This window comes from Calonectris borealis, chromosome 12, assembly GCF_964195595.1.
Source record: "Calonectris borealis chromosome 12, bCalBor7.hap1.2, whole genome shotgun sequence".
In the NCBI taxonomy this organism is placed as follows: domain Eukaryota; kingdom Metazoa; phylum Chordata; class Aves; order Procellariiformes; family Procellariidae; genus Calonectris; species Calonectris borealis.
Window position 1 is genome coordinate 7015270 of NC_134323.1, and position 8934 is coordinate 7024203.

Consider the following 8934-nt stretch of genomic DNA (forward strand, 5'->3'; position numbering starts at 1 on the left):
TTAGAAATATTGTTTTTCTAAACATTACATTGATTTAATTTAACTCTAATCAATTTAAAATGGTTCTGACAATTAACAAAAGCTTCAAATATGACCTTAAAGTAATAGGATTCATTAGCTATGTTTAGGATTAAACTTATCCTAATAGGGCTATTTTTCTTCTGAGGGCATGTAGTAGGCCGACTGGTGGTCAGTCAAAATGAAATCAATTATTATAAATTATACAGTTTGGGTTGATTATGTCGTGCCTGCTAATTTGTATAAATAAGGACCTCAAACAATAGAAGCCATTTATTAATAACTATCTGTATCCCAACCTGTATCACACTTTACGTTACAGCTGCAGGATCATCTGTTACCCATGAAGTATTATATTCTCTACTGCTAGGCATATATGCTAATTAAACCCATAATTAATTGTAACAGTTATAGTTAAAGTCAAAATGCTGACAGCCTTTTTGGCCTATTATTCATGGTAATCAACTGATTCAAAAGGCAACGTAATCAACAATTCCTGCACTAGCCAGGGGATCATAATACAACGGCAGCAGCAGTGACAGCTGGCACCCACAGGTCTTTGGATACAATAGGAAATATAAACCTCTAGAACTGAAATGCTTCAGTATGAACAGCGCCTATTGTTTTTCTGAGACAATATACAAGCGTAAGTCGTATTTAAGAACTGAATCACTAATGCAATGGTTAACAGAAATGCACAAGAGCCATGCTCCAGAGAGCCCGCCCTGCCTTCCTGAGGTAGCGGCAGCACTGAGGGTTCGGCACCATCATTTAGTGTCTTCTGGTTGTAACCCCTCATCAGTCCCTTCTCCACCCGCAGCAGGGCTGTCTCAGATTAGGACAAGAATTCTGGAGAGTGTTTTTGAATATCAAGAACAGATTTTATTTGCTCTGTTCTCATTGAACATGCTGAAAAGTGGACAGTGCCCAAAAGGCATGTGCCCTCTCTGGGTACGTTATCTGCAGAAAGAGAGGAACATTAGACTGTGCAGGGGACCTCACGTTTCCTACATACATCTGGCTGTACATAGATCAGCCTTTGAACCTGTGGGAAATTCCTTTTATTTTGTTCCCAGACACAGTGGCGGATTCCGTACCCACGGCAGCCCCGAGAGGACAGGGTGGAGAGAGGAAGGAGAAGGGAGAATCTGACCATCATTAGCAGAGATCCACTCTGAAGCAAGTGTCCCCTGTGGGCACAAATTAGGGTGTCTCCAGAGTATCCTGAGCTCTTTAGCAGGCCACCAACAGTGGAAGAGGGAGTAAAAGCAAAATTAGTGGCCACTTCTAGCAATCACACCTTGCAGCCCAGATGAGGGGCAATGCCAGGTGAGCCATCCAAACCTGTTGCATCCACCAGGTAAATGTCTCTACATGGGTCTCTACTTGCTTTCTGCTCAATTTAAAGACAATCTAGTTATCCATCATTGCATGTGGCCTCAGATCACAATCTCTTTCTGAGTCGTTCCTTCTGTGGTCAGGCATGCTCACGGCCCATAGCACCACTAAGCCAGCAAGTTTGTACATACACAGCCTCAGATGTGCTGCTTCTTAAACGAGGGTAGCCATAGTTCCATTACTAAGATTTACACTGTCAGTTACAGGGATGCCCATCCAATCCTATAACACAAAAATTTATGGGCATCACAGAAATTTTTATTGTTAGAGCTCATATACCATGTGTGCCCTTAGTGACACATTTTTAAATAAAATATATTGTACTAGTGATTTCTAATGCTTAAAATAAAATAAAATAATAATCAACTTTTAGCTGCAGTTTCCCCCTGGTTATTGAGCTGAACTTAATGACTGGCTGAAAAGTATTTGTCAACACAACAGCTGGAGAGCAACACTTTCTTGTAGCTTTATGTCACAGCATATGCCAGCCACTCAGAACATGCGATAATTCAACTGGAGCTGGTACTACAATAGCAGATGGGTTGAAGCATTGTTATTCTCACTCTAGCTCCCAGCCCTTGAGGGATCACTAAATAAAATCAAAGCAGATGGACCATTACAAGCTCATTTGTGTTCACTACAAGCACCTCAACCTCCAGTTGTGATATACTGCACCTTTGTATAAAATGACATGTATGGTAACATGACCTAATGAAAATAGCATCAGACTTGGCAAGTGAGGAATGAGACTGGGAAATATGCACAGATCTATTTATCACTGAGTTCTTACCTTGAAGAAAGGGTTCGTTTCCCCCCCACACCCTCCCATGTTTATCATTGTATTTCTCTTCATGTTTATAATTTAATTTCCCCACACTTGTCGTAAGAACTAAAAGAGGTGGCTGTTGGTTCTGGCTGTAGAAGGTCTAGCATAGAAGGTCTAGCAGGTTTCCCAGCCTCTGCAAAGACAGGATGAATGCTGCTAACCACAGTGCAAAACTCTTGTTATTCACTCATTTCTACACACTATTGATAAATGTGTTAATCCAGGTGTCCCACAAATGGCAAGGCTTTGACCACCCACTGATTCCAATATCTGCGGGGATCAGGACTTCGTGTACATTTCTCAGCCTGCTCTTATGATGAGGTCTTTCACAACTCTGCAGGTCTGAGTTTATGGGGGACTTGACTTAGTGCATAAAATCAGTTGCTCCACTAAGCTCCAAAATTATTGTTTGTGAGGCCAGAGTCAGTATCCCTGACCAAACTGTGGGTGTCCCAGGGCATGGGAGTAATTGCTTCTAAAGGATGATATATATTAAGACTGTCAGTTGTCCGCAGGGGCATCCTTTGGGGCCTGCTGGCAAAGTTAGAGTTAGCGCTGAGAAATTCTTCATGCTGTCCTCAGCAACGCAACATAAAGTTGGAGACACATCTAATGCCTGCTTAGAAAATGTTCTATTCATTTAATGTCTCTGAGCATCTTGTACAGCAATGTCACCTGAAGGCTTTTGTCCTACAGTCCCCACCCTGGCCATTGCGCTCCAGGGACCGAGCGCAAGATGAATTACAGCAGGCAAGATCATGCTTCGCTTTATGACCACTGTGCCCTCTCCACAACCACATGGGCACACACACACACACGTGTGTGCAGTTAATGACAATTCCAAAACTAAATTTCTCTCAAATACGAGCTTTTTATATTTACATGTAGCTTTCTTCTGCCTGGTTTTAAACAGCTTCTGTGCACTACTGCAGAGACAGCTGCATTCAGTGCTAAATAACTTATACTATGAACTTATTAAAGGCTTTGGGATTTCTTTTTTTTCCTGTCTAAACAGGAAAAGTGGGAGTAGCCAGTTAGTCAAGTGTTGGGGTAGAGTTAGATGCTTTTGGCTTTATCTGCATGAAAGATCCCATATAAGACTATGTATCTTTAGTAGAAGCTCCATAGGTCAACTGACTGCCATAGGTCCCCTTTGTGCCAGCTGCTGCTGGGTTTTAAAGACCCAGGCAGGTGCAACAACGGAAAGCCAAAGAAATTGCTTCATTAGGGTTGATAAATACAGTTGAACTTCTGTGACTGCAATATGCGAGCTGAAAAAACTTGTCCAGCTTCCTCCGTGAAACAGCCTCCTGCTGCGTGAATTGTATAAAAACTATGAATGGGTCAGCTAATATTTCCCACCTTAGCCAGAAACTGCAGGGCAGCTGGACAGTCTCAAGGACAGTGCTTCCAGGTAGCGTACTGCATGCCGTTCCTGGCCGTGTGCTGGCTGGCTGGCCTCTTCTTCCTGAGCACTTTCTGTTAAGTGTAGCGACTCATCCTCAGCTGTGAATCAGCGAAGCTCCATCAGAAGCATGTGCAGGTCAGGTCAGACGTCAGCACTGCGTCTTATCTGCTGGCCAGCTTTCCTATCAGCCAAGCTAATTTGCTAAGATAATTCTGTTTCCTGCCATCTATTACAATAAATCAACCACTGTAGCTTCATTGAAGTCTCTGCTAACTAATGAGCTGCCCTTGAAATTCTCAAACTGTATGCAAGGGCGGGGAGGGGGGAAGAAAACCCTTATTCTTCTGAATATAAGAAAGTTTTAGATAAACAACTTGGTGTTCTGGGCAATCCTGTATCTCCTCAGCCCCATGTTAATGGATCATTCTTGCCAGAGTCAGCTCAGACTGGGGCAAAACCAGTAAATGCATAAATCATTCCTTTAAAACAAATTTTCTGAATAATGTAATCTCAGATGGTGGAGCATACATGCGGTTAAACGCAAACATGGAGAGGTGAGACACAGAGAGAGGGAGGGAGAGAGAGCGAGCGCGCGCACTTACAGGAAAGAGTAGGAGTAAAATGACAAGGGATCCACCGCTGTGGCGATTGAAGAAAGAAATAAGCATGTTCCTATGAAATGGTAAATCTCTGGCACTTAATTTTGAATAGGAAAAGATAGACAGAATATTGAAGATAGACAGAAACTGAAGAAACGTGAAGCATCCTGGAGCATGCCTACTACAGCAGGAAGAGCTCAGGGTAAAAAGGTATTAAGATCATTCTGCTTTTTCCTTATGGCAATATCAAACTACTGAGAGCAGTAGTGATATTATAATTTATAGCCATATTTAAAATCAGAAGATGATACACTAGTTTATACTCTGCTTGTATTGTTTTGTTCAGATTTGATATTTAATAATGCTGATTTTTTTTTTTTTAAAGAAAGAAAGGGACTTTCATTCCTCATGGAATTTCAGCATTTTCTTTTAGCTTTTCCTGCAGATTAACACTGGTTGTGTAAGAGCTCTGTTGGGATAAAAACTTACTTAGTCGTGCTGCACCAGTTAGGTTACTGGAGGGAGCCAACACCTCAGCAACATGGTTGGGTTCATTCAGACAGTCATTTGGCAGAAGGATGTTTAAAAATAACTGCATATCCCCTCCCTGTCTTTAAATATTCAGAGGAAAAGTCACAGAAGAACCGATACTGTGACAATAATGATGAGGCTGAAGAACAGCATTATAGTGTGAACTCATATATCCCTTGGTTTCATTTACATGTTTAGCAGCTGCTTGTTTCTCGATCATAGAAGGATCATTACCTGACTTGTAAGAAGAGAGGGGAAGTCTGTTCACCTTTGGGCAACTAGCTCTGCATTTATTAATAGTTGTTGCCCATCTCATTATACATTTAATTGTCGCATTATAATTTATTTTTTCATTGATTTATTGTAATAGATGAGTAGAAACAAAATTACCTTTGCAAATTACTTTGATAGGTGGGAAATTTGCATGGTTAAAAAAACCCCAACATGCAGTGTGGAACGTGAGATGCTGCCTAGTGAATAGCATCTTCATGTGTGAGCGCTAGCATATACAAACTGGTCGTGTTAGAAAGTGAAGGTGAATCCAGCCAATTTATAGACTGTTTAAAAAGAAACTACTATATGTAACTTATATGCAATTATCTTTACATTCCCAGATGTATCTTCTTTATGGAACAGGGAATCAGCTGAAAATGAAGGATAAATAGGATGGGAAGAGAGGACTCCTCAAAAATCAGAAACCTGAAGGTGGGAAGTTTGCAAAGCATTAAGCTAGGGCTGCCTTTCTGTTAGTGTGAGTGTCACACTTACAAAACCTGTATTGGAGAGGTACCGGCTGTCACTGCCTTGCAGACAGAGCCCGGGCCAGGGGTGCTGCCTGGCTGCTGGCGGCACTGCAGTGGAGACAGTGCCGTTCCGCAGAAGCTGGGCTACGCAGAGCAGCAAAATTCAAGAGGACTTACGACCATATTCCACCCCTGCCCCCTCACCCCCCCAAAGTACTTAGTTGCCTAAACCAGGGCTTAAGTGGACATTAGAGGGAGGAGATCCCATTTCCTGAGCTGGCCCGGAGCACATCTCTGAGGAAGAGCCTAAGGAAAATAAGGTAGGGCTAACGAAGGCTGCAGCCACACCGCCGGGTTCAGCGGCTGCAGCTGGACCGGCTCCTCATGAAGTGACTGAAGATTGTGACTCACGCTGTGCTTTTTTCTATGACATTTTGTTTTGCATGAAAGTTTTTGGTTTGAAAAATTACTACTGCATTCAAGTTGTTGTTTACAGTTTTCATTAGCTTCCACTACGCTCTACAAATGCCCCAAAAGATCTCCTAGGTATTTTACATCTCCCAGTAGCATCTGCTTTAGACACTCGAAAAGCGGCTTCATTTGGATCCAATTTTCCATTATTGGCGCTTTTGCGATTTTCCATTATTGGCGCAGCTGGGCCCGAGGCCCACGGGCAGCTGTGGTGCAGAAAGGCCCTGAAGCCGCCTTGCCCAAGCTCACGCTGCTGTGCGAGATGCCAGCCCAGCCCCTTGGGTAGCCCCGACGCGCAGCGGGGACACGAGCTCAACTTGCAGCACTTTGCCTATGGGCTGTCTGTGGGCTTGGCCACAGGAATTGCACATACTGCCAATTCTGAGCTAAAGACCCATTGCGTTAGATCTGGTGTGTGTTTGAAATTTATAAACCTGTGAAAGTTTTATATGTACCTAATTACGTTAGCCCAAAAGTAGTTTTAAGAGCAGCACTATAAAAATGGGATTACAATAGCTGTATAGACACGCATGAATATAAATCTTCATTTTGAAAAGCCGTGGGTTAGGAGTGGGCAAGACGTTTCCAGCTGGTTCAGGCAGTGCCCTCTTGTGACTGAATACGCGAAATACAGGCAGACCTCCAGCCGCAGCTGCTCCGCGGAGCTCAGCTCTGCTGAGGATAAACATAGATGTTATGGCTATAAAAAAGTTCAGTTCTGAGCACCTTTCCCACAGTGATTCGCAGGAGGGCTCAGCTTTAGCTTTTAAAAAGTCAAATATTAATTTACTGCAAATGAAAAACTCAGTTTATAAAAACAAAAAAAAAAACCCAACCCTTACACTGCATAAGTAGGTAATCCATTTCCTGAAAATATCTTTTGCAAGTATTTTTACAAGTGTTTAAGTACTTGCAATAAGAAAAAGATTTTTTGAAAAATACTTAAATTGACAGCATTCCTTTTACAGACAGGAAGTCCCAGGTAGGATATTTTTCATTGTTAGTAGTATTGTTAATATTATTATTACAATACTCAGGAAATTAAAAAAAATTAAATCTAGAAATACTGGATCACAGTATTTTTCTAGATAGAGAATGCATGCAAACTTGGTGTGCAGGTCTTCTAAATGGTAGCTATGGAAGCAGCACTGAAGCTACAGCATGATCCCAGAAGGAGCTGATCATCTAGGGTCAGTAAGGTAGTGTACTAAGCATTTAAAAATAAATTAATTTTCCTCACAGGCAAACTACAGTTAGCTATAGCAGCTCTTCGTTGGTTTTCCATTATAATATCAGGTACTAATTGGTAAGACACAAGTAGTATACTTAGACCTGATTTGATACGGTACGGCAATTCCTAAGTTTCCTAGAAATGTTGAAATTAAGAGAGATTATATCAAAAATACATAAAAATAAATCCTTCTATAGGTACACAAAAGAAGCTAGTTCGACACTGTATTCACTATTGTTTGTGACACTCCCAAAATGCCAAGCCCCCAAAGAAATGAGTAGAGCCATAAGAATAATATTTTTAATTAATATTAGTACAGAAAGAGCACATTCCTTTCCAAGTGGCAGCTACTTCCACGCTACCATTAGGGGACAAAAAAAGTTAAGGCTATTTGAGGGCAACCTGATACAATGGTTTGTTTCCCTAACTCATTCTTGGAGGCAGCCATGTAAGTTTGAGAGACAATTTGTGCACAAAACATGGGATGTTTATTTAGCAAAACATCAAGAACAGAGAAAAACATGCTTTATTACAGTGGTAAAAATACACAAAGCTTTCAAGCTGTTTTTTTTTTACACCAACTCAGTTCTGAAACCATAAAATTCCAGTTTGCAGCATGTTGTGCCTTTGTATTGTATTAAACAGGCTATCGTTATGATGATGACCACATTCATCTATTCAATGGAGTATAAAGTGCACAAGAAAAATAAGTGGATTGAAATAAACCATTTATGAGTAATTCCTGTTACCCATAGTACTTGCTTAAAATGGAAATCTCACAGGCTGTTTAGTAAAACACAGTACTACATTTTTCAAGAGCACAGAATCAGTGTCGCAGATACTAGAAAGACCTTTACTGAACATAAAGATTTTTGTGGGTTTTTTTGCTCCAATTATCTCCCACACCAAAGGCAAGCATTCTGATGTAGCTTACTGTGGGTTTGGGGTTGGTTTGTTTGGGGATTTTTGTTTTAGTAATGTGTAAGGCATCACCTTTAACGAATACCTTTTCTCTTTACCCTCTATGTTCAAAATAAGCAAGCATTTAGTGGCACAGTGATTTGTTCAATATATTCTACTGATATGAACTGCTCTTTCTAAAAATGATTAGCAGAGTCGGGGCTGAGAGTTGTATAGGGGTGCAGTTTTTCTCCCCGCTTATGAAAATTTATGTATTCTGAACCTTCACTTTTTTTACTGGTTGTCTGGAACCATATTTTCTAAGCATTTTCCCACTCACAGGTTAAGGCCATTATTAGCAATACTTAAGAGCTGAACCATGAAGCAATCTATCATCTAACTGCTATTAATTTATGGGCACATTCACCATATTAAAAAAAAACAAACAAAAAAACCCAACTGATCGTGAGGTTCCCAAATGCATTAAACACACAAAAGTTGGGTGCTTGGTCACTGGACTCTTTGGGCATTACATTTAACAGCAGCAGATGCTTTAAATTGCAGGCTGTTTCCACAAAATAGTTTTTATTCAATTTCCCTACAATATATCCTCAAGGCTAAAACCAGTTTCCTCACCTTGTATAGAAGTTATTTTACAATTTTCCTTTCATAGTGAAACCACTTTTCTGTCTGTATATACTCCTTTCTGAGAAAGGAAATAAAAATCGGGGTTAGTTTCCATAACATTTCATTATTTACATTGCCAGATTATCTTCAATCCAATGCAGTACACCATAAAGCAATACTTT

General features: G+C 40.8%; 1 long non-coding RNA gene across 1 annotated transcript in view; it reads left to right on the forward strand.

The window, feature by feature from the left end:
• LOC142087202 (uncharacterized) overlaps window positions 1-8934 on the forward strand; it is a 231667-nt gene that overhangs the window by 218466 nt on the left and 4267 nt on the right. The gene's annotated exons all lie outside the window — the stretch shown is intronic.